General features: G+C 39.2%; 1 protein-coding gene and 2 pseudogenes across 1 annotated transcript in view; 2 read left to right on the top strand and 1 right to left on the bottom strand.

Annotated features, from left to right (window-relative positions):
• SPAG6 (sperm associated antigen 6) overlaps positions 1–18680 on the top strand; it is a 105049-nt gene that overhangs the window by 57850 nt on the left and 28519 nt on the right.
• LOC102427445 overlaps positions 1–18680 on the top strand; it is a 33960-nt pseudogene that overhangs the window by 11533 nt on the left and 3747 nt on the right.
• LOC102417936 lies at positions 68–1338 on the bottom strand (annotated as a pseudogene).

The raw sequence follows: 18680 nt of genomic DNA, 5'->3' as shown, positions 1-18680 counted from the left end.
AGGATGGGGAGAACTGGCTTTTGGCAGCCCAGACAAACGCTTCACAATGCTGGACCCATAGCTGGTCCTAATCCTGAAAGTCATTAGAAGCCACCTGAGAAAGTGGGGCATTTAGTCGGTCAAGTTCATCCACTTGGGGAGGGTGATGCATCCATATCCCCTGGTCCTCCAAGACATCTTCTCCAGCAGCTACCAGATTAGTGAGGGATTTGCTCCGAACACATTGGAAGTCCACATGGCGACTCTTTCCTTCTTCCTTTTCCCATGACATCTGGATAAAAGGGCGCTGCACATAATTATAGATGACTTCAGATCGGCCACCAGGTCTTCTCTTAATTTTTTCTTTACAGGTAGGGTAACCTTCAATTCCAATGTGAATGTTTTCCTGGACCTGTTCCTTTAACACTGTTTTAGCAACATCCCAATTCTCAATATACTTGAAGAATCTGTAGAGCTTGAAACTATAAAGAATTTGGAAATATTCCTCTCCCATGGGTGGGGGGTGGTCTTCATCCCAGTCCGCAGAATCCTCATCGGTCAGCACAACGATGTGGCACTCTCGCTCCCCTTTCTTGGCACAGCCCACCATGATGGGCAGGATCAGTTCTTTGAGGTAGTGATCAAACTGCTGTGAGCACCGTCATTAGACAGTTCATGCAATAGAGCACTCAGATCTTGACATCGGATAGTGTTGAGTCAAAGTTAATGCAGAGATAATCACAGGTATCTCTAAGGTCTGGGATAGAGATGCCATCAGGACACTTTATGATACCAGTTTTGTAATAATCCAGCACCATTCGAAAGACAGTTGCACTGATTTCTTCGGCAATCTCATACTCCCCCTTCTCGTTGGGCCGTGTGAAGTTGTACTCTCTTCCTGGTCCAAACATCCTTCCCAACATGGTATCCGGGTGAGCAGTGAAAATTTGTGGATTCACTACAAAACGTGTGCCGTCTACAAGAAGTGTCACTTTCTCTGGCGCATGGGAATGAACGTTACTGCCAAAGCCCATAGTGCTGTTTCCAAATCGTTATGGAGCAATAAAAGGTTCATAGCTCCGTTTATTCCCACTTGGGAAGCAAGAGCTTTTGCTGTCTTCAGGAAGTGGCATTATGTGAGGGAATTGGAGACTTGCTGACTGAGAGGCATAGTCCAATGAAACATCATCATTCCTGGGAGTGAGTGGATAAGCAAGATTTTGAAGACCAGAAGAAGTCAGGCTACTAGTTTCTTTTTCTTCGGCTGCAGCCGAGGTTTCATCCATTAGGCAGCTGGCCTCCTGCAGCAATAACCTGTCACTCTCACTGCCACGATGAACATTCATCCTTGGACTCTATGCTGATTTGTCTGCCTGATCAGAAAGAAAGTTGCCGCTCCCCGCGTCCCCAATCTGCCTGGAAGGTGAGGCGCACATAGTCCGCGCCAGGAGGAACTGCCGCAGGGACCACCCTGGCCTGCGCGGCCACGCGGGATTGTTGTGTTTTTATTGTCATTCATTTCCAGGATGTTTTAAATTTCTTCTTTGATCTCTTTGGTAACCCAATCATTGTTTAATAGCATGCTATTCAGCTTCCAAGTGTTTGAATTTTTAAATTGTTTTTATTGTAGTTTATTTCTAATATTATGCCATTGTGGTCTGAGAAGATGCTTGATATGATTTCAAGCTTCTTGAATTTGGAGAGACTTTGCCTGTGACCCAATATGTGATCTATCTTTGAAAATGTCTCATGTGCACTTGAGAAGAATGTATATTCCATGGCTTTGCGCTGAAATGTTCTGAAGATGTCAATTAAGTCCATCTGATCTAGTGAGTCATTTAGGATTGCTGTTTCTTTGCTGATTTTTGTCTAGAGGATTTATCCAATGATGTTGGTAGGGTATTAATGTCCCCTACTATGATTGTATTGTCAATCTCTCCCTTGATATCTTCCAGGAGTTATTTTTATGTATTTGGGTGCTCCTGCATTGGGTGCATATATGTTTACCAGGGTTATATCCTCTTGTTGTATCGATCCCTTTAGTATTATGAAGTGGCCTTTCTTATCTCTTGTGATAGCCTTCACTTTGAGGTATATTTTGTCAGATATAAGTATTGCTACCCCAGTTTTTGTTTTCTTTTTTCATTTCCGTTTGCCTGAAAGATATTTTTTAATCCCTTCACTGTCAGTCTGTGTGAGTCCCTTGTTCTGAGGTGAGTCTCTTGTAGACAGAATATATATATATGGGTCATGTTTTTTTATTCATTTAGCCACTTGATGTCTTTTGATTGGAGCATTTAGTCTGTTTACATTTAAAGTTATTATGATAGGTACTTGTTTGTAGCCATTTTTATTTTTTGTGCCTGTGTTCCTTCTTCCCCTTTTCTTTTTTCTTTTTACACCAGTCCCTTTAGCATTTCTTGAATTGCTGGCTTGGTAGTGATAAACACCCTTAGCCTTTTTTTGTCTGTGAAGCTCCTTATTTCCCCTTCAATTTTGAATGATAGCCTTGCTGGATAGAGTATTCTTGGATTCAGTCCCTTGCTTTGCATCACTTTGTAAATTTCCTTCCATTCCTGTCTGGCCTGATGTGTTTCTGTTGAGAAATCATTTGATAATCTAATGGGAGATCCTTTGTATGTAACTTTCTGTCTCTCTCTTGAAGCCTTTAAGATTCTCTCTTTGTCCTGAACGTTTGCCATCATAATTATGATGTGTCTTGGTGTGGGTCTTTTCAGGTTCATCTTGTCTGGGACTCTCTGTGCTTGTGTAATTTTTTTCTTTCCCACATCAGGGAAGTTTTCTGACATTATTTATTCAAATAGGTTTTCTAACACTTATTCCTCTTCCTGTCATTCTGGCACCCCTATTATTTGTATGTTGCTTCATTTCATGTTATCCCAAAGCTCCCTGAGGCTCTCCTCCTGTCTTAATATTTTTCTCCAATTGCAGTTCCGTTTGGGTGTGTTTTGTTTCCCTGTCTTATAATTCGCTAATTCGGTCCTCTGCTTCTCCTAGCCTACTGTTGAAACTTTCCATGTTTTTTTTTTTATTGCAGCTATATCACTTTTTATTTCTTTTTGATTCTTACATAAGTTGTTGATTTTTTTTTTATCCATCTGGTTTGTGAACTGTATGACCCTTATTCTGAATTCTTCTGACATAGTGCATGCCTCCATTTCACTTAGCTGCCTTTCTGGTAATTCTAATTTTATTTCCTTTGAGTGTTTCTTTGTCTCCCTATTTTTGCTCTCACTGAAAGATCTAGGTGTTGAGTCATGCAGGGGCTGCTCCTTGGACAGCAGCAGCTCCTCAGGCAGCAGCTGCTCCTCAGTTAGTGGTGGCTCCTCTGGTGGGTACTGCTTGCAACAATGTTGGCTCCTCTGGCTGGCAGGGGCAGGCTGCTCACGCAGTTGCTGCTCCTCTGACAGGGACGAGCTGCTCATGAGGCTACTGCTCTTTGGATGAGGGCAGGCTGTGCATGGCTGCTGTGCCTTGGATGTGGGCGGGCTGCTTGTCAGACGGGGGCGGGCTGTGCGGGTCTGCCACTCCTTGGACTGGTGCAGGCTACTAGCAGGGCTGCTGCTCCTTGGATGGGGGCAGGCCACGTGAGGCTTCCTCTCCTTGGATGGGGGCAGGCTGTGCAGGGCTTCCACTCCTTGCACTGGGGCAGGCTGCTCATGGGGCTGCTGCTCCTCAGATGGGGGCAGGCTGCTCATGTGGCTGCTCCTCTTTGGACAAGGGCAGGCTGCTCATGGGGCAGCTGCTCCTTGGGCAGGGGCGGGTCGTGTGGGGCTGCCTCTTCTCCGACGGGAGTGGGCTGTGCGTGAGGCTGCTGCTCCTCGGACAGGGGCAGGCTCCTCCAGTGGGGGCGGGCTGCTCACAGGACTGCTGCTCCTTGGACAGGTACGGGCTGCATGCGGCTGCTGCTCCTTGGATGGGGCGGGCTGCTCATGCAGCTGCTGCTCCTCGGGCAGGGGTGCGCTGCTGCTCCTCAGATGTGGGCGGGCCACATGAAGCTGCTGCTCCTCAGACTGGGGCGGGCTGCTCGCAGGGCTGCTGCTCCTCGGATGGGGGCAGGCTGGGTGAGGCTGCTGCTCTTTGGACTGGGGCGGGCTGCTTGCAGGGCTGCTGCTCCTCAGATGGGGGCGGGCTGCTCATGTGGTCATGGTGCCCTGGGCTAAAGCATTGGGCCAGCCAATGAGGAGCGCATTTTTGGAACTCACAGGAGCCCATGCCCAGGGTGGCCAGAGTCTCGGTGACTGTGAGACCACAGCCGAGGCAGCAAGTCTCTGGCAGGGGTGGTTGTAAAGTCCTGGGTGTTATCTGAGAGCACCCTGGGTGGAGGCGAGACTGGGCTCCCAGTAATAGCAGCTCTCCCCTTCAAAAAGGTGAAGCTTCTGTGGAAGAGCCGGCCACCCCGGTACTATTTGCAACAGTAGCAGAGGCTGCCTGGTTAGGCGAGCCTGGTCAGTCTGCCTTTGAAGGTCCTGAGGGATCTAACTGTGCCTCACTCACACACACACACACTCACACCCCACATGTCCACACACTCCTCTTTTGCTCCCTCATTCACTCATGCTCTCTCCCTCACTGCCGCATTCTTCCTGCCTCTGTAGTTGGGTCTGGAGTGTTATTGACCCATTCATGGATGGAGTTTCCTCTCTGGGTGTCAGGTTATGTGGCTCGCTCTCTACCACATTTGCCAAACAGGATAAAATTCACCTCGACAAGACATGACACAAAGGGAACAAAACACGAATGTACTCATGATGCCAATAACCCCAATATAAGTGACCACCAGAGAAAAGAGAATTAGGAGAAAGAAAAGAGAGCACAAATGATATCAAAGAGAGAAAAAATAGTATGAGAGAAAAGGAAAAGAAGAAAAAGGAAGTAAAAGCTAAAAATATATATATGGGGAGAAAACACCAGAGAACAAACAGATAAACCAAAACATACAAACACCAAATACCCAGTAAAGAGGGTGGGGGCAGAATCTTATGTACAGAAAGTAAGGTTAAGGAATTGGATGAATATGAGGAGGACCTACGTTCAGTATAGAGGAAGCAGAAAGAGGATGAGTGAATAAGAAGAAAGAGAAGAAAAAATAATAAAAAATAAATAATTTTAAAAAGTAGGATAAAATTAAAAAATTAGAATGATGAAAAAATAATGCAAAAAGAAATAGAAAATAAAGAAACAAATGAAAAAAGGAAAATATAGAAAAAAGAAAAAAAGAGATAACAAAATAATAATAAAATAAAAATAAAAATGAGGGCTGGTTTAAGATCCCACTCTTCTGTACTGTCTGCTGCTTCTCAATTTCCTGTTGCTGGGACTGAAGGCCTCTCTTTAGGCAAGTCCCTGTGGGCTCTGAGGGACTATTCAGATTTTTTGTTTTGTATCCTTTGTATCACTCGAGGTGTAGTCTGTGTGTGGCTATATTGGTTGCCTGGAGATTGCAGGGAGGGGCTATCTCTTCAGGAGAAAATGGCTTCCTAGGTCTGGCACATTAGGTATGACTCAGTACCAGACTTGCGGCCACCTCTTCCCAACCTTCTCCTCTCCCGGCCTCTCCCCAGACTCTACAAGTCCGCACCTCCATATGCACCTCAGCCCCGGGTGAGTGTCTGTATTTGAAAGGTCCTATGAACTAGGTTCATTGAACAAAAGCAAAGACCAAAAAGAGGGGAAAGAGCTGCTCCAGTGTGAGCCCCTCTCCTCCTGGCACGGTGCGGCCTGGGCAGCCGTCCAGGCTGCCCCCTCTGGGCTCAGTCTCTCTTGGCTGTGGACCCAGATCTAGAACCCCCTGCCGCCAGCAGTCCTGCAGACCTTCTTTCCACAGTCAGACACTATGCCTGTCCCAAGGGACACAGCCTCGGTAACATGCGGTTTCCCTCTGACCCTCTGGGCTCAGAGGTCTCACATTTCTCTCAAGCCCAGATCCCTGATTTTACCATTCTCCTGGCATCCTCTGCCCTTCCTGGCTGCGAATTGTCTCACTAGCTGTGTCTGCTTTGCCAATTCAGGGTGGATGTTATTCTATTTAGTTGCTCTTTCTATCTGCTCCAGGAAAAGGCTCGGGACATGACCATCTATTCCACCGCCATTTTGTCTCTCTCCCAAAGATGTTTTTTCCATTGAATTTTTTTAGGGAGAGTGGAATGAAGGAAGGGAAGGGGGAGAGAGAAACATCAATGTGAGAGAGACACATCAATTGGTCATTTCCTGTACACACATCCCAACTGGGGCCAGGGATTGAACCTGCAACCTAAGTACATGCCCTTGACCAGGTATTGAACCCATGACCCTTCGGTGCCCAGGCCAACACTCTAACCATTGAGCAACACTGGCCAGGGCTACAACAGCTTTGATCAGTGTGGACAGTCAGTTTTTTTGAAATGACAGAAAAATGAATGAATATAGAACTGTAGATGCCATTGTAGTTCATAGAAAAACCAGAGTCAAACTCAAGTTGCCCTAAATAGGGAGCTGATACATAGGAAACAATTCTATGTATCAAACACCTATGTTCTGTCTTCCTCCTTCAAAAGAACATACAAAGAAAATAATTAAACTCTCTCTCACCTCCAGTTCTAAGTAAGGAACTAACTATCGAAGGGGGCAGGGATCATCTATAGACAGAGTCGTCAACTCTGGAAAATGACATTATTTTTGAAAGTTTCGTGTTATAGTTTAACCTTGTAGTTTTATTGAATTTGCTGTAAAAATGAACACTTACCCAAATTAAGAGTTAAAAAATCAGACACTAAAGAAAATAAAAACAAATCAGTAAGATTTGTGGAAGGTTAGATAGCCAAGATAAATAGAGTACCTTATAATATGTACTGCTATAAATATGTTTTTGGGAATATTTGCTTCAGGCAGAATTTTGTGTTTTCTTAATCTAAGGATACCAGAGCACTAGAAAAAGATGGGAAAGCAAGGCAGGAGGTAAAAAGATAGTAATTTAATGTGGCTGGGGACAGACATAAGAGGCATGAAAACTCTTCAGACCAAAATAAGATTTAAAACTGATATATCTGTATTACATTTTTTAAAATTAGTGCAATCTTTTATTTTCCAGGTGATGTGTATTAACATTCTATTAGCCTGGTACTTTTGTACTTTTATGTATTTGTTAAGTGCCTACATGTACCTGTAAAGGTTTGAAAGAGAGACAAAAAAGAATAAGACAACATTCTTCTTCAAGGAACTTTAAAACCTAGCTGGGGAGACCAGAAGAAACATTTAAAAAATACTTCAGTGTGCAAGACTTCATAATAAACATTTTTAAAAGGAAGGAATACGTGAATGCAGTCTGAGGTATTCTGGGAAGGCTTCAGTGGAGGAAGTACAAGTGAAAATAGCTGGGTTTGAAGAAAGAGTATGATGGGAAAGAAAGGGTGTTTCTGTAGAGGGAATAATTGTGAGGACCAAGGAAGAGAGTGGGAGTCCCCACATTGAGAACCCCCTTTCCAGGACCTTTCTTGTCTGGTCAGCTGTTGTCATGAATAATTAATTTCTTCATCAGCACTAGCTCTTTCCTCTCCACACGCAAGCATCCATTGTCAAATCCAGTGACTTGCTTTAGTTCTCATTGGTTGCTTCTTAAAATCTTCTCTTGGATTTGTTGATTCCTTACTTGTCTGATTTTTCCTCTATCTCTTTAGCATCTACTCAATTTCATTTTTCTGCTTACTCTTTAGTATGTTCATTTATTTGTTGAACATTAATTGAGCATCTATTATGCAGCAGGCACCGGAGAAATAAATGAATGAATAAAAGTAGTTTCTGCCTTCATGACATTTATATGTGACAGGCATATAGACAGATAATTAAAATATTATGTGGTAAGTGCATGGGGTTTAACAGAATGCTATGTGAGAAGAAAGGTACCTAACTCATCCTGGAATAAGAGAGTAGGGGTGTCCCAGAGAAAGTTTTTTAAAGGAGGTAACACCTGAGCTGAATCTTAAAGGATAAGCAAGAGTTACCCATGCAAATTGGGGGGAGGTGCATGGAAAGGCATTCCAGCAGAGGAAACAGCATGGTTAAAGGCAAGAAATGGCCTGGCATGTACCCTTTGAAGTTATTGAACAAAATCTGGGATAGAGATTGGTGGGAAAGGAAGCTGGAGAGGTATTTAGCGGCTGGGCCACAGAACGCCTTCTAGGCCTTTTTAAAGAAGTGTTCCTTTAATTTTGTAGGTAGTGGAAAGATGTTGAAGGGTGTCAGCAAAGGGTGTTTTATGTCTATGAATGGATCTCCATTGCCTTTTCTCATGTTCATTCCCTTATTCCATCTACACAACATAAAAACTTAACACGTTTCTAAAATGACAATCTTCTGATGATCAACAAATTTAGGCTTATTATGTTACAGGTATAGTGGACATACATTCTCTCTTACATTTCCTCAAATATTTTATTGCTTTTCATCAGTAGCAATCCAACTTGAAAAAGCAAAGCTGACATTTTAATATTTCACTTTTCAAAGCTCTGTGACTGTTTGTAACAAGTGGTGGACTTAAATAAAAAGGCTCAAGAGACAAAAACAGAACCTGGATCTCTTCTACAAGAATACATCACCAGCACGAACAACTGCTGCCCAGAGGAAATGGTAAGATGGGAAAATAGACTTAGAAAAGTGCAAAATTATACAGGAGTTTTTCTGCTTTCAGATCTAGATTTTATGTCCACTCTGACAAAATGTGGACTTTGAAATATTACATGAGACCACTATATACCTTAACCTCTGCTCTTGATCCCTTTCCCCCTCAAGTTAAATAATGTTCTGATTGACACACACATTTCCAAGTTAAACTGGAATGGCATTTGAGACATTTCTGTACTAATGTAATACATGCTTTACTAAAAAACACCCAAACACAGAGTTCAAATTAAACTAATCTTTAATGTGAACCTGATTTAGAAAGAGCCTGCAGATTCTTATTTTCATAGTTCCCTGCATATATTACTAAGCTTACACTTATATTAATGGGAGTATTACAAATAAAAAAGAGATATGTTGAGTGTCAAAAAGAAAGTTACCATCTATATTTGAAAAAATAAAATAAATAATGTCTATGATATGCAGGTGCTTTATAGTAATGGAGCAGGAAGTTACTTTCAAGATTAATTCTTTAAAATGAGGTTGATTTGAAGAGCATTAAACTTAAGCCTCAGACATTGTAAGCCTAAAAGAGGACCATACCACTAAATCCAAAATAAATATGTGAAAAATGCCCACAACACATGTAAAATTAAAGGCTGTATTTTTCTAATTCTGCACTTATTTCTTACTTTCTCTAATTAAGACTAGAGAATATAAATTCCAATTTAAAAACTTATGTTTAACTTATATAAACTATTCCTTCTATTAAATATCAGTAGTTTTTAATACATATGGTAACATTTATCTTAAAAACACAAAGATAATTTTCTTTAAGATTGAAATTTGTTTTCTGTTTACATATATTCTGAAAGTAGATTCTTTCCAAAGATATGTTTAATCACTTTTGGAAGATTTATGAGAATTCCTTGATCAAAAGAGTCCTAATAAGTTAGCTTTGAAAATATTAATACATATGAAATGTACCAAAGAAATAGTATATCATAAAATATATATCCACTATATATAATTTATAAATATAATGATATACTAAACCACAAAATAAAGAAAATATGAAAATCTTTTCTCAAGAAAATAAAGTTAATGTTTACACATTTTACACATCCCTTTAGGAAGAATGCTATTTTATGTAACTTTAAAATAACTTTAAATACAATTTTCTAGCAAAAACAAAAGGATAGAAAAATGAAGAAAAAAGGCAAACTTTTCAAAAAGGGTCCCCAAGTAGAATGACCTATTAAAATTAACCAATTGTAAATAACTTTCTCAAATAGAAGTCATCTTTCTACTCCTTTCTAGGATTATTTTACAGAATATGAGGGGAAATAAATTCTAATGTTAGAACTAATATGGTGCTTTGTCAAAATACCATTGTAAATTTTTAAGTTCTAACATTCTGTGATCTGGGATTTTAGTTTTAAAATTGGCTAATTATCATGAAAAACTTTGGTTAGCTAAATTTTTCAAATTTTTGATATATATTTTTTAAAGCATTAGGTTATAAAAAAGGGTGTTTTATAGAAATCTTTGAAAAATTTGTCTCTGAAAAGAAACAAATATAATCTTAAAATGGTTTATTTTTGCAAACATATAATTTTCAACAATCACTTGGTGACTATTTTAGAATTATACTTTATAAAACAGATTATCAATGGTTATATTCTCTCTGCTCTTATTAGCTTAAATATTTACTTCATATTGTCTTTCAATTTTAGTAATTTTTAAAAATTTCTAAAAGGCCTTTGCCAAGTAGCTCAGTTGGTTAGAGCATCATCCTGATATGCCAAGGTTTCAAGGTCAATCCCTGGCACATACAAGAATCAACCAATGAATGCATAAATAAATGGAACAATAGATGTTCCTCTTTCTTTCTCTCTCCCCTTCCTGTCTCTCTCTAAAAATAAATAAATCTATAGTAATAAAAGCATAATATGCTAATTAGACCGGACAGCCAAATGACCTTCTGGACGTCCTTCCGTATGACCTTCTGGACGAAGCCAGGGCTGTGAGGGCTGAGGCAAGCCACTGCGGCTGCAAGGGCTGAGCCCTTTGCATGAATTTTGTGCATCCGGCCTCTAGTAAACAAACAAACAAACAAACAATTTCTGATAAAGATAGTTGGTGAGAGAGAAGAGACCCAGGACTAGATGTTAGAATATTTAAGTTCTATTCCTTGTCCACACCACAGCCAGAGATATTTTTGAAACTCTTTTGTCTTCTGGATCTCTGCCTGAACAAGGGAGGTGAAGATGCTTTTAGGAATCATCTAATTTGGGGAGAGAGGCATGCATATAGTCTTCCATTCTGCATGTTTCGGAGATAGTAACTGTATAATAACCCAAATTCTGCATGGGTCTAGGGTAAAATTAATTCACTTATATTTTTAAAGGCCATATATGGGGATAGCAGTGGTTGACGGGCAGAGAAAAGGAATTTTCTGTTCTTTTTTGGAGGTTCATTTTGATTTTTTTGTAAAGACTATGGGGGTAGCAGCTACCATATAGCAGCAAAATTTTTAAAGTTTGGGTTTTATTTTTTAATCTATTTCTTGCTATTTACATTAAAAATACCTATCTTGCATCTGACATACCAAGGCCTAGGAAGGTGAAGCCTACTTTGAATGTTGTGACTGCCCTAGCTGACTTGGCTCAGTGGATAGAGCGTCATCCTGCGGACTGAGGGGTCCCGGGTTCGATTCTGGCCAAGAGCACATGCCTGGGTTGCGGGCTTGATCCCCAGTAGGGGGCATCCAGGAGGCAGCCGATCAATGATTCCCTCTCATCATTGATGTTTCCATCTCTCTCTCCTTCTCCCTTCCTCTCTGAAATCAATAAAGAAATATATTTTTTTTAAAAAAGTTGTGACTAATTCAGAGAGAGAAGCAGTTGTGAATTTCCTCAGTGTATGAATACTTTGAAGAGATCTACTGTTGAAGGACAATTTTTTCCAGAGTAGGAGGCCTTTAAAGAAAACGCATTCTTTAAGGTAGCATTTTATGTTTGTTTGTATGTATCTGTTTAACTATGGCTACCTATAAAAGCACACTATTGAGAAAATATAGCTCTATTTCATCTACTGTAACTTAACAAATTGTGGAAGAAATTAGTATACTCTCAATTATGAATTTTTAAGTCAAGCATCTGAGGATAAAGATAACTAACAAAGGACAAAGCAAGTCTTGAACATAAGGTTTTATCTGGAGAAAACTCCTTAGGAGGCTTTTTTATTTTAAGTGTTTTAGAACTTTTAAAATTATGATTTAGATTTTTTAGTTATTTATTATATTCAAGAATGCCTGCAAATTTTGACATATTTTTATATGTATGTAAATTCTTTCCATGGTATATAAAGTATCCCACAATGTATTTTTTTGAAAATAATATATAAATTTATTAATAAACAATAACATGATATAACAAGACATGATATAAAAACAATAACATATGAAAACAAAAACATGATCTAAAAACAACAAAAACATGATAGAAAAATAACACTGATACAAACAATAACTGATAAATTGATTAAACTTATTCTCATATTTCCCTGTATACCACCACATTAAGAGTGAAAACACTTTCAGAGTGCTTGACTAATTTCCCTTGTGCTGAAGTATTTAGAACTTTAACGTCACACGCTCTTTGAACTCGAGAGAAAGCAACATATAACTGACCATGTGCGAAAATGGGTTCAGGAAGGAATATTCCTAGTCTGTCTAGAGTTTGTCCTTGTGATTTATTAATAGTCATTGCAAATGCTGGCATCACGGGAAACTGTCGTCAAATTAATTTAAATGGGAGGCCAGTGTCAGACGGGGACAAACCAATTATTGGAATCAGACCAACCTCTCCTTCTGCAGATCCTGTTAATACTTCTGCTTCAATTATTTTAGGTCACAATCTTTTGATAATAAATCGAGGACCATTACAAAAACCTATTTACTATTAAGATTTCTCAGTAGCATGATGATTGCACCCACTTTCAATTTTAACTTATGACACGGTATTCCCGAAGGAGTAATACTGTTAAGAAATTCAATGGGAAAATTTTCCTTTTTAGCATCATCTGTTGAATCAATGGAATCATCACTCAAATATGAGTGAAAATCTCCATCGAGTATATCCAAAATTTCTTCATTTAATTTTTGAACCTGCTCATTTTTTTTGAGAAACAATTGCACGTGTAGCCTCATTTTTAATGAGGTACATTGTGCCAACAGTTCCCCTTTAGATACATTCTGTCCCTGACGCCACCTTTTTTCAACTTCAGAGGCACGTTGCTCTTCAGACATTTTCTATGGATAACGCAGTCTTCTTTCGGCTGCAGAGCTACATTGTGCCAATAGTTGCTCTTCAGATACATTCCATTGCTGAGGCGGCCTTCTTTCAGCTTTAGAGTACATTGCTCTTCAGACATTTTCTGCTGAGGGACCTGCCTCCATGCCCACCTGAACACGTCTGTTGTCCTTGCAGCCTCCCCGGCCACGGTGTCTTCTCACAAATCTCTCCATCCAGGGTGCTTTCCCTTTCTCCAACAAGGCGATCACATTTGGCTTCCGACAGGACAGTCCGAGAAAGACCAGGGTCTGGTAGTTTTCCTACATGACATCCTTGTACAGACCTCTCTGTGTGAGCTCAGCCTCTCCCACTCCTCCTGGGAGAAGTAGATGGCCAGGTCCCCGAACGTCACTGCCGCCCTGGACTTGGGCTTCACCCGTGTGACTGGCATCCTTTCCTCCTCACCGATACCTCATCTGGGGAGGGGCAGCGCGCAGGGCAGGTGGGGCAGATAAGTACATGGCCCGCTCGCCCTGCACTGCTCAGGTGGAATGGATTGCTCCGGGCAGCAACGTCCTGCCGGTCCTGTGGTTGCTCATGGCCATGCACCCTGAGCCGAAGAAGCATGTTTTTGTCCACAGACAATGTTCTCTGAGGACCTCAGCACAGCTCCATCCTCTCAGGTCATAGGCATAGGCAAGGAAAACTGGCCTTGCAAATTTCACAGCAGGTTATAGAAGGGAAATTGTTGAAAGAGGAAACTGATGACAGAAGTACAGAGATTCTAATGTTGGTGAAATAAATGCATTAAGCGACCACATAGACTCTGTGAATAACCTGTCATAGATAACCTTAAGAACTTAGGAAACTCCTTTTCATCCCAAGTTTTCTAAGCTCTTTTCTTACGCTACCTAAACTGTTTCTTTTTAAAAATATATATATTTTATTGATTTTTTACAGAGAGGAAGGGAGAGAGATCGTCAGAAACATCGATGAGAGAGAAACATCGATCAGCTGCCTCCTGCACACCTCCTACTGGGGATGTGCCCGCAACCCAGGTACATGCCCTTGACCTGAATCGAACCTGGGACCCTTCAGTCCATAGGCTGATGCTCTATCCACTGAGCCAAACCAGTTTCGGCCCTAAACTGTTTCTTATCTTTCCCGGCTGGAGAGGATAGAAGGTCAACATTAAGCATTATGCTACTGCAGACATGCTTTCCATTTTCATGGAAAGGTTTCTTAGTCTATCTCTGCTCATGAATAAACAAGAAAGCAGGCATGCAAAATGGGTAATCAGTATTCCTTTGTCCTAGCTTCACTTTCCCAAGTTCAAAAAGTAATGTTTTCAGAGATTTAAGACAAAATTTGGAAAGAACACCATCAGGATTAGACTTTTCATGCATCTTCTTTACTTAGGGAGCTAAAATGGGATGACAGGGGGTTTCAATAAAAATTTCAGTAAAAACAGCATTAGAATTGTCCCTTTCATTTTCCCTGTCGAGTGTGCTTCTCACCTCAGGGAATATGTGATGAGATTTAGGAATCTTGGTTAGTTGGCATGTGTGTGTGTGTGTGTGTTTATCTAAAGGGACAGTCTTTACAGTGATCTCCCCTAGAAGACTGGAAAGGAGTGGATGATAACCTGGGAGCACCTAGGCCACAGTATTTACAATCTGGCTGGCTTTCAGGTTTTCTTCTCAGGCTCTTTTTATTCCTTCTCAAAAGGAACCTACCCATTTCTTTTTGGTATTTTCTAGCTCCATCTCTGTCATCATTTCTTCACAGTGCATAGCTTTTTGCATCTTTTAAACATCATTATATCCAAGATTGTCCATTTCTTTTTTCTTATGTCAGCCAAGGATTGCTTGCAGTTTGACTTTTTAATATCTCTTTACACCTATTTTGTTTCCTTGCAATAATTTCTTTGACTTATTGCATAGAAAATTTTAATTTTTATCCCCAATTTTATAGCTTTTGTTCCTCTTTCCTATCTGCCTGCTTGTCTTATGAGCCTTTTAAGAAACTGAGAAAATAGCCCTAGCTGGTTTGGCTCAGTGGATAGAGCGTTGGCCTGCAGACCAAAGGATCCTGGGTTTGATTCCAGTCAAGGGCACGTACCTTGGTTGCAGGCTTTTCCCCCGACCTGGGCTCTGGTCCATGCACTTGCAGGAGGCAACCAAGTGGTGTGTTTCTCTCACATCGATGTTTTTGTCTTTTTCTCTCTCTTCCACTCTCCCTAAAAGTCAATGGAAAAATATCCTCGGGTGAGGATTAACAAAAACAACAAAAAGAATCTGAGAAAATAAAGGTAGTTTTCATCTTTTTTACGTTAAGAAATTTTTTTTCTTAGATAACCACATTGGTAATGAATAAACTGGTCTATATACTATAAAACCTCCTCTAATGTTATGGGATTAGTGAATTTGCTATTATGTATTTCTTGCCATTGTATGTTGTACTTGAAGGTTTTCATTTCACACATCATTTCATACTTATCAAAGAGAATTAAACTATGAAAGTAATAAATATTTAATAGTGTATGGATGGGTGCTACAATTCAATCATATGCAATTTGGAAAATTTATACTATGAAATGCTTCCTAACAAAAAACACTTAAAGCACATAACACTCTATTATGAGACTTTTTCTTTTTTATTTGTGCTAGAGCAAAATAGTGTCTCTCATTGATGACATTCTTTGATATTTTAACTCAATTTGAATTTTAACAATTCCTATTCTCTGGGCAGACCAATCCTTATCCCCACTGTTCCTCCTCCCCCTGAAGTTTATTTAAAATTCAGCTATTATTAGGATACCTCATTTAGCTGAACAATTTATATTTAGGACTTCAGGAACAGAATTGGTTGAATCTTATTATTGGTTGACCATTATTCATTAAGTTCTCCTGTTATGGAAATAAATGCCTATCAGTGGTGCCTGAAAGAGATGTTGAAAATCTGGGTTCTAGTCATATTTGTTAAGTAGTAAGGGTGATAATACTTGCTCAGCTTACTAATAAGATGAGAGTGAAAATAATCTGCAATGGTGCATATAACAATTTTGTAAACTGTCCCATTCTGTGTAAGCCAATATAGGCAATGACAGTCAAAGACAGATTACATATTTGGAGCAAAGATCAAGCAATTGGCAGACAAGGCCCCATACTCTTAGATAAGCGGAGTTTATACCAGATGATTTACGATAAAGAAAAGCTACATTTCCTGCCCTCATGGAGTTTTCTAATATAAACACATTTGCCTGGACACGGAGTAAAATATGCACAAGACTCTGAGCACAAATCAGGCATATTTCATTTAGTGTAAAAAACAAATGACAACCTTATATTTACAGGAGGTTGACCTGTTTTGCTAACCTTTCCCTCTCACACTACCTGCTTAACAAAAGGATTAAAGATTTGCTTGTTTCTAAACTTGATTTGAGGTTCTGCTTAACATAAACCCTGACCTTAAATTCCTGGGTGAGGCCATCTCCCATCCAAGATATCAAGTTTAAAAACTAACCTTGAAAGAATGAAGGATTTGTCTGTTATGTTTTCAAATTGTCAGCCCTTTCCTTAAGTTCATAAACCCTGACCTTAAATTCCTGGGTGAAGCTATCTTCAACCTAAGATGTCAAGTTTAGAAACTGACCTTGAAAGAATGAAGGATTTATGTGTTGTATTTTCAAATTGCCAGCCCTTTGATTAAGCTAGGTGCTAGCAAATTTTGTGGCTTGTGTATACTCTGACTTATGTGGCTACAAAATTCACTGTTTAGAAAATATTGATTTGAAGCTATTCTGTTTCAGAGATTAAACAGATCAAATGACAGTCTTAACTATAACTATTGCATTTACCAGTTGTTTAAGGGACTTTGGACTTTCAAAATTTGATTTTTTTATAAATTTATTTTTCTAATAATATAAATACTTTTGTTTTTAAGAGGTCTTGGTAGGCCATAAAGTTAGACCATATTCACTGATAATTGCTTTAAAGAATGATGAGTTTTATTGTTTATAAAAATCAGTACTTTTTTAAAAAATTAGGATATATGAAAGTATAAATAAAAAAGCAAAATCAGCACTTCAAATCTTACAACCTAGAAAATAATTGTCATTAACAAGTTAATATAATCTCAAGTTCTTCTTTGAGACTTTGCTCAGATAGAGAATTTTTTAGGAAAGTGTATTCATGCTATACCTGTTATTTTAAAATAAAAAGCAAAAGTTATAGCAGTTTGTTTCACAGAAGATGGAGTTTTCACTTTTTTTTTTAGTGGGTTTAAGGTCTCCTCAATGATAAAATAGGAATTTATATAAAATATGAATAAATGGCTTGCTTTTATTAATGATTGACTAGTATTTGCTATAGAGATTTTAAACTGAGTGCTATTTATGGCTTATCAGTTTTACAGCATTAGATTAAGAATATTATACAAATAATCTATCATTTGCAAGATGATTTGATATAGATATACATTTTAAAAAGCTTTTCACTTGCATATAGAATTTGTGGTAATGCAGTCTTATTAAAATATTTGAATAAACATTATGCATTACTAATTATACTAATGTATTTTTGATATAAAAATTTCAATTCTTTAAGAACTATTATAATCTATATTGGCTTCTCTGTTTTTTAAATTTCTGTAGCATATATAGTTTAAATCATACAAATGTAATTATAACGCCAAAGAGAATGTCATCATTCTCCCATTTTTTTCTTTGCTAATTCAAGTATGACCTTTTTCTGGGATGAGTGATATGTGTCCTGCTCTTTACTCCTTAATGGCATCCAGGACTACACACAGTAGAACAGGCAACAAGTCTCCTTAAATCCCCAGGCCCTAGTTTTCTGAAATATCATCGCTTAGTGCAAGAGGACAGACTCTAGAGTTAGAGACATTGGAATCTCAAAATTACTACAACCTGACTCAGTGGCTTTTGGCTAGTTATTAATAGCACCCATTTCATTGGATCCTGAGGATTAAGCAAGGGTGAGTGAGCATAGGCCCTGACACGTAGTAAGCAGTGCCACCACTAGTCTATGTGAAATCTTTATGTACATAGATAAAGGTATACAGTCCTTAAGACACTACTTCCATTTGGTAGAAGTTGTAATATTCTATTTTTGTTTGAGCAAGACACTTTACTGCCATCTGCTGGAAAATTTTCTTAATAAATATGCAAATAATGATGTCTACAATGTGAACCACACCCCCTTAGATGTGTTGGCGCCCTTGTGAAATCACAACTGTGCACATAAGTGCTCAATAGAGAGTATTTGCTACTCTTCTTCCAACTTTTATAAATGGGGTTTGGAAGAGAATTCCAGATAATGCTATTGTTACATGAAACAATTTTAAAAAATCAAGGAGTCAAAGTTCATCTCTATAAAAAAGAATTGGCATTTTATTACAATTTTTTTTTTTGCACATAAATGGGAAAAATTCAACTCAAACATAGGAGTACCATCACAAAGTAGATTGACTAAATTTGGATTGGGGAGAGTTATTGATAATGGTAACACTCTTCCAGGATAAAGATTTATCACCCTAGGCCAGCCATGGGCAAACTACGGCCCATGGGCCAGATCCGGCCCGTTTGAAATGAATAAAACTAAAAAAAAAAAAAGACCGTACCCTTTTATGTAATGATGTTTACTTTGAATTTATATTAGTTCACACAAACACTCCATCCATGCTTTTGTTCCGGCCCTCCGGTCCAGTTTAAGAACCCATTGTGGCCCTCGAGTCAAAAAGTTTGCCCACCCCTGCCCTAGGCCC

The sequence above is a fragment of the Myotis lucifugus genome, unplaced genomic scaffold (genome assembly GCF_000147115.1).
Source record: "Myotis lucifugus unplaced genomic scaffold, Myoluc2.0 scaffold_132, whole genome shotgun sequence".
NCBI lineage: Eukaryota > Metazoa > Chordata > Mammalia > Chiroptera > Vespertilionidae > Myotis > Myotis lucifugus.
The sequence above is the reverse complement of the archived record's forward strand: the minus strand, read 5'-3'. Positions and strand labels throughout refer to the sequence as shown.